The 7,926-nt window shown below is 60.5% G+C and overlaps 1 long non-coding RNA gene across 1 annotated transcript; it reads right to left on the reverse strand.

Moving 5' to 3' along the window:
- Positions 1–253: 253 nt before the first annotated feature.
- LOC133746999 (uncharacterized) lies at positions 254–2,271 on the reverse strand. The gene is made up of 2 exons (XR_009864262.1): positions 1,791–2,271; positions 254–1,233 (listed from the first exon to the last, which is right to left on the reverse strand). It is a non-coding gene; the product is annotated as an uncharacterized LOC133746999 (long non-coding RNA).
- Positions 2,272–7,926: the final 5,655 nt, after the last annotated feature.

A 7,926-nucleotide genomic window follows, 5' to 3' on the forward strand; every position in this document is an offset into this window, starting at 1 on the left:
CAGGCCCACCCACGTAGATCTTCTTGTTCCAAACCTTTAGGTGAAAGCCACTTTGATGCCGGTGGGGCCGGTTTTGCACTTTTCTTTGCTAAAGCAGGGGCACACAATCCTTCCCTCTAATAACAGTCATGATCCTAACAGCTGAGCACAGCGGGGGCGCTGGGAGAGGGTCCTGGGCTGGGAGAGCAGAGTAGTGAGCAAGGACCCCGCGTTCGAATCTGGACGACGGATTGCAGACTAGGACCCACCAGCGTGAGTGACAGAACACCGTGTTCTTAGAGACGCGCACCCGAGGGGCCGGTGCTGCCGCACAGTGGGCTAGGCTGTCACCTGCCGCGCCGGCATCCCATCAGGGCGCCGGTCTGAGTCCTGGCCGCTCCGTTTCTGACCCAGCTCCCTGCTGATGCACTGGGAAAGCAGTGGAAGACGGCTCCCCAGCAGCAGGACCCGGCTGCCCGGCTAGGAAACTGGACTTCAAAGAGGGGGACAGCAGGCCGGAGGGAGCCCACTAACCCCAGGTTCCTGCCCATCGGCCTGTCCCCATGTCACACACGGAGGAGGCGGGCTCACCACACCATCCTCCTTCCCCGCCCCCGTCCTGGGCCCCGACGTCCAGTGGCGACCCTGCACTCAGGGCTCCCGGAAGCAGGGTGGACTCTCGCTGCTCTCCAGGGCTGGATCACCACCACCCCAGGGAGCAGCCTGCCCACAGCGGCCCCCACTGAGCCCCCTCCCAGCCTCAGCTCTTCCCTCCACGTGGGATCCTGGTGTCTCCCAGCCTCCTCGTGCTGAGTCTCCATCTGTCCCTGGCAGCCCCTTCGCTCCGTCTCGGACGGTGTCCTAGCCACGCCCTTGTGAGGACGGGTCAGTCGGTCTTCCCGGAGCTCTTGGCAAGCATGAACTCATCATACACCCACGTGTGTGCCATGACCTTGGCCAACCTTGGCCGACCCGTCACAGTCACGGAGATGTGTTCCCCAGCACTCAGCGTGTGGACAGCACAACACGAGAGAAAACACAGAGTGCAAGAGCGAGCCCGCGCCGTGCCGCCTGCAGTCAGGGGACGTGGGGGCCCGGCTCCTCCCGGTGCGGCCCCTGTATCAGCAGCCCCAGCGTCTCCTGCTGACTCCTGGGCCCGGCCGAGTCACTGGACCAGAGGCTGCACTTTCAGAGGCTCTCCGGGGCTCCTTGCGCTGAGCAGTGTTTGAGGGGACTTGGTTCAGGGTACACCTGCTATGGAAAAGCGGGGAGAAGAAAAAAAGAGACAAGTTTGAACCCAGGGTGCTAAGCCCCGGCCCCCTCCACTCTGCCCTTGACCTGGGACAAGCAGCCCACGTGCCAGTCATGGAAGAGCTGGCTTGGGGGCCCCTCAGGCTGGCTCTCGGCACAGCACCCTGCTCACGGCCATGACTGGGCTGTTTCCCTGGACGCCCGTGTCCAACAGAGCAGCCCTGAGCTGCCCACGACTCCTGGAGCTGTGGCTTAGCTTCCCCGCCCCCTGGCGCCCCTCAGGCTAAGGGAATCCCAGCACAGAGCACTCCCCAGTGAGGGCGGCGGCTCCAGCCCTCAGTGGTCCACGGCTTGGTCATCCGTCTGCCATGGGCGGCAGCCAGCCCGTGACCTCACACCTGGCTCGCGTCTCGGCCTTGTGGTAATGACCTACATAGAGCTGAGAGGCATTTCCTCCGAGTGCCTCCCCGACGGGCACAGCAGGGGCGATGACTTCAGACTCTTAAAATAAGTTGCAATTGACCAACGTCTAACATTTGAGCTTGGCATCGCCAGCTTACCTTGCAAATCCTCCGACGTTCAGCAAGGGAGACTTCCTAGGGCCAGGGTGATGGAGATGTCTCTCCGAGCAGCCGCGCCCTGCCCTGTGACCGGATTCGCCAGCAGCCGTGGAGAGCCACGGCTCCCGACTGTTTGGGCTAGAGCTGCTCAGACCCAACTTTGGTTTCCCAGAATTCTTCCCTCCCCAGCACAGCCTCTGGGAAACCAAATATTGTTTTTTCACGGAGACAGATTGTGAATAAATACTGCTGTTAAACATTCCATCATTCTTCAAATAAACAGGACATTGTTGCTGGTGTCTAAAGGCTGCCCGATTGTTTTAAAAACAAATTGTGAAGACTGTGGCTGTCCCACCCCCGCCTTGGCCCGTGCAAATGGCCCGGATTCCTCTCTGAGCACCCCAGGGCTGCTGCCCACGGGGAAGCTGGTCTTCCCGTGGAGCGGCGTGGGTGGCCCTGGCCAGGGAAGCCCGGGCCACTGAGCGAGGCGCTGTATAACCACCTTGGCCCACAAAGCTTGCGTGGGCGGCCTCAGCAGAAACCCGAGCCGTCCCTCCCTCCGACTCGGCCAATGTGGACACGAAGATTGCGACCGGGCATACGTCCAAGGGCTCCCTTGGCTACCCAGGGCCACCTGCCAGGTGACAACGCAGCCACCTTTGGAAATAGGGCAGATCCTCCGCAAACAGGGCAGGGGTGATGGGGCCGGCGCTGTGGTGTAGTGGGTAAAGCCACCGCCTGCAGTGCCAGCATCCCATATGGACCCCAGTTCGAGTCCCGGCTGCTCTGTTTCCGATCCAGCTCTCTGCTGTGGCCTGGGAAAGCAGTGGAAGATGGCCCAAGTGCTTGGGCCCCTGCGCTCACGGGGGAGACCCAGAAGAAGCTCCTGGCTCCTGGCTATGGATCAGCACAGCTCTGGCCATTGTGGCCATTTGGGGAGTGAACCAGCGGATGGAAGACCTCTCTCTCTTTCTTTATCTCTCTTTCTCCCTCCCTCCTTCTCTCCCTCCCTCTCTCTGTGTAACTTTGACTTTCAAAGAAATAATCTTAAAAAACAAAACAGGGGCAGGGTGTGTTACTGGCGGGACTGAGGTCTCCACAGGCAGCGAGCGATGCCGATCCCACGGATGCTTCTTCGCACACCATCAGTCAGCTTCCCCGCCGCTCCCCGGGAAGGGCTGCTTCTGACCCCTAAGGGGCCAGGGGCCACGGCCGCTAGAGCTGACTCCGTGTGTTGGCAAGTGAGCTCCCCCGCCCTGTGCTGGAGGCCGGTGAACGGCCACCCCCTCGCCTTGTCCCCCACCTTGGGGGTTGCTCTGGGGAGGACCGGGGACGCGGGAGCACGCAGAGCTGCAGAGCGGGGTGGTGACGTTGCACCCGTGCTCTGCACCCCCACTGCCGCCCCGGGGCCTGGTGGCTGCCCTGGAATGACACAGCCGGCTCCAGCTGCTGCCCACTCGGGGTCCTCCACCCTCCCACCAGCCGCACTGCTGCCCACGGGCGGCCACAGGGACCCAGGATTCAGGTATCCTAAATAAGCCCCAGCGGGAAGGGCTAGTACACGGTGGGCTCCTGCTGCCGCGGAGGGGAAAGGCAGCAGCAGCTCGGGACCCTCGGCTGCTCAGTCCCCAAGTGGGGACATTCGTGGTACCGCCCGGTGCACACAGCACACATCCACACGTATCCCACACACATATCCCACACATATCCCACACACCACACACCCTCACCACTTACACCACACATCCACACATATCCACACACACATCCACACACATCCACACACACATCCACACACATATCCTACACACACCACACACCCTCACCACTTACACCACACATCCACACACATCCACACACATATCCTACACACCACACACACCACACACCCTCACCACTTACACCACACATCCACACACATCCACACACACATCCACACATCCACACACATATCCTACACACACCACACACACATCCACACACACATCTACATACCACACCCCATACTGCACTCACACCACTCACATCACACACACATATCCTACGCACCACATACCACACACACCACACACCACACACACTACATATATCACATACACTATACACCACACACCCCACACACTATACACATAACACACCATGCACGCCATACAAACCACAAACACCACACAAACCACACATATACATACCACATGCATGACACATATTTCACACAACACACAAACACACTCCATGTACCACACACATCACAAATTAGACACCACCCATCACGTGCTACACACTTCACACACACCACTCATACCACACACTCATTCCACACACATCACATACATCACACACACCACACACCAATACATATCACACACAACCACATACCACATACATGCACTGGAGACACCACACACATACCAGATGCGAATCACACATACCACATGCCAAATACACACACTGCATCAAAAAACACACTACACACACAATACACACAAGCCACTCACACCACACACACCACACACCATGCACCCATCACATACACCACAAACACACACACACAATGCACATGACACACAGCACACACCATGTATACACCACACATGTCACACACATGTACCACAGCACACACAATACCCCAGACCACATGCACTACTTACCTCCTACCACACACACACGCACCATATACACCACACAACACTCACACACACAACACACAACAAATGCACTGCACACCCTCCACACACCACATACACAGCATACAACACATGTACACATACAGATTGTATGTGACACACAACACATACCATGTACACACCATACACATACCACATCACACAACAGCACACACAACATGCACTACACAACACTCACACCGCACACACACCACACACACACACACTACACACCACTCACACCACACACACACACAAATACATAACGGATACACTGCACACACCCCACACACACACCACACCTACTCTACTTAGCACTCACAAGCCACATACCACACACATCACATACCACACACACCATCCACACTCCACACACCATGTACAGCACATCGGCCGCACCACATACACACCACACGTAGCACACCACACCTGGGGTTGAGTCCAGGCACCACGCCCGTGGCCAGCTTCCAGCCAGGTGGGAGCGGGGACACTGAGCTACCGGCTGCCGCCCATGGTCAGGAGTCACGGCCTTGGGGACCTTCAGCCGCCCCTGAGCACGACAGGGCAGAGGGCGTCCGCGGGGAGACCCGGTCCTCGGGAAAGCCTTGCTCCCCTACCTCTGCTGTCCCCGCCTTCCTCCCACCCAGGCATGGGGTCAGGGGTAGCTGCTGCTGGGACACCCGGCCCCTCACCCCCGACTCACGCCTCTGGGCCTGCTCCTCCCCTTAAAGGACCCCACGACCCACCCGTTGTCCTTGCCAGAGACGTGGGCCACCTCCTGTGCACCTGGCCCTTGTTCGCCGCCTCCCCGCAGCCCGCAGCCTGCAGCCCGGGAGCTCAGCTCCCTTGAGTCTCTCCGGTCTGGCCTCACTCCTGCCATCGCTCTGGTGCAAGCTTGCTCTGTCCCCTGCGGCCACTTGCTGGTGTCCGTGGCCCGTTTACGTCCAGGCTGAGCACAGCAGCTCCACGTGCACGCCCCGTAGCCCCCGCCTGGCTCGCAAGTGGATAATGTGCAGGAAAACTGTCCTTTCACACAGAGCCGGAACACACCACCCTACCCTGTAACACGTGCACACGCGTGCACACGCGTGCACAGTCAGACATGCTCCATTTCCCTGCCGCCAGCTGTCAGCTCTCCGCCGAGAGGGTCCGCTCACACACGCTCTCCCCCAGCCGCAGAGCCCCGGACTCCCCCTCATCGCGGTGGGGTTAAATGTCTGCAGTTGCGTGTTTGCTATCCCCTGGCTTCTCCAGGAAACTGTGACTTCTTAAGGCCGGAAAACCACAGGATCGTCCAGCCTGGCACCCAGCAGGCCCTCAGCCAAACGCCCCCTGGGGAGTGGCACAAGAACGGGTCACAGGGAATTAGAGCAGCTGGCCCCGTGTCAAGTATCTTGGGGGCCAGACGGAAGCCCCTCCAAGGGAGCCCAGAGCACAGGGCCACAGGGCACGGGGATGGTGGCTCCGGCCTGTCACTCACTGCCAGGGGAGGAGACTTGAAGAGCTGGGTCTGGGGGAGGAAACCAGCAGCCCCTGCCCCACGGATGTCCACGTTCCCGGTCAATTGAGCCCGTGGAGGCGGGGCCTCCTGCAGGCCCAGAGCCACAGTCACAGCAGAGCAGACACCCAGACATGGACCCTCCGAGGGCCGTGCGGACCGCCAGGGACTGCAGCCATGGAGCCCCCCGCCAGGCACCCAGGAGATGGCTTGCAGGGAGATGCAGTGCCACCCGCCACCAGACGGGCACCCTTCTCCTGTGACCAAGTGCCCCCCCCCCCCCGCCCCGTGCTCCGGAGCCACTGCGGAAAGGAAGCGTCTCAAGGCAGCAGTGGCCAGGGCCACGTGCGAGTCACGCAGAGACGAGATCCCGTCCATGCAATCTCACAGCCTGGCCAACCCCAGGCCGGGCAGCGGGGTGGCAAGGCCAGGTCACCCGGCCAAGCGGCAGCCCGGCCAGGCTTGGTTGAGCAAGACGCGCCTGCACAAGTATTGCAAAGCTTCCTGGGTAAACTGGAGCAAAGAGCCCAAGGAGAAGCAGTGGCCCGCGAGGCGGGGGGGGGGGGGGGGGAGGGCGGTGTCCATTGCTAACCGCCCACGTGGCTCGCAGCTTCCCTGTCTCACAGCCTCGCCAGCAGCAAACCTGTCTCGGTTTCCTGTCACTGCTCCAGGAAGCAACACAGACAGCGCTGACACAGAGCCTCCCCAGGACGGAGCCTGCGGTCCACACAGCTCGCCTGGCAACAACCTTCCTGCCAGGTGAGGGCAGGGTGAGTGGGCGTTGAGGGGGTGCCCCGAGGAGAGACCCCGGAGAGCAGGACGTGACCCAGGGAGCACTCAGCCAGGTCAGACTCCGCAGCCCCCCGAAGAGTGAGCAGCGGGGGGCCTGCTGCCCCTACGTCACCCAGTCTAGGATCCCGCCTCGGCAGCCCCCGGACACTGGCCCCTCACCCCCCAGCTCTGGATGTCAGAAGTCCAATCTCCTGGTTCAGCAGGGCCGCCTGCTCGGGAGGCGATGGCCGCTGCACCCCCTGGCCCCAGCCCTGCCCACCCCAGCATCTTCAGGTCTCTCTGATCTGCTCCTTCCCCAACCCTCCGCCTCCTTCCCCTCAGATGGACCCTTTGATGGCCCCGGGGGCCGCCTGGATAACCCAGGATCGCATCCCCCAGCTGGGGCCCCGCATCCTTCCTACCTGCAAGGTCCTTTATGCCGTGTGCAGGCAGGCCCAGCCTCCCCTCTCGCTGCCCTGCCCACCCCAGAATCACAAAAGTTTTGTGTTCTTACAGCAGAGAGCAGAGTGCAGTGTGAACTGGAATTCAGCCCCAAAGGTCAAAGGCACAGGCCAGTGCTGTAGCCCAGCCCGTTAAAGCCCCGGCCCAGCATCCCATGTGGGCTCCAGTTCAGGTCCCGGCTGCTCCACTTCCAATCCAGCTCCCTGCTAATGCACCTGGGAAAGCAGTGGAGGGAGACCCAGAAGAAGCTCCCGGCTCCTGGTTTCGAATCAGCTCAGCTCTGGCTGTTGCTGTCTTTGGGGAGTGAACCAGCGCATGAAAGACCTCGCTCTCTCTCTCTCTCTCTCTCTCTCTGTCTCTCTCTCTCTCTCTCTGTCTCTCTGTCTGTCTCTACCTCTCTCTGTAACTCTGTCTTTCAAATAAATAAAATAAATCTTAAAAAAAAAAAAGAGTTCAAGGGCAGGGGGCAGGGCGTATCAGGGGAACCCAAGGGAGCCAGGGGCTGGGTAGAGTCCTGGCCAGAGCAGAGCCTTGGAAAGCCCCAGGAGGGGAGGGAGCCGCACGGGGAGCCCTGTGTTTCACGGGCGGGAGCCTGGGCTTCACAGCCTGGGTGCAGGCAGGGCTCGGGCGACACACTGTGGAAGGGCCACCCTCCTCCTCATGCCGTGTGACGGGAACCTTAGAACCCTGGCAGCACCCGGAGCTGTGGGGCCTGCCCCATTCTCTAAGATCCAGAGCATGG

This window comes from Lepus europaeus, chromosome 2, assembly GCF_033115175.1.
Source record: "Lepus europaeus isolate LE1 chromosome 2, mLepTim1.pri, whole genome shotgun sequence".
Taxonomy (NCBI): domain Eukaryota; kingdom Metazoa; phylum Chordata; class Mammalia; order Lagomorpha; family Leporidae; genus Lepus; species Lepus europaeus.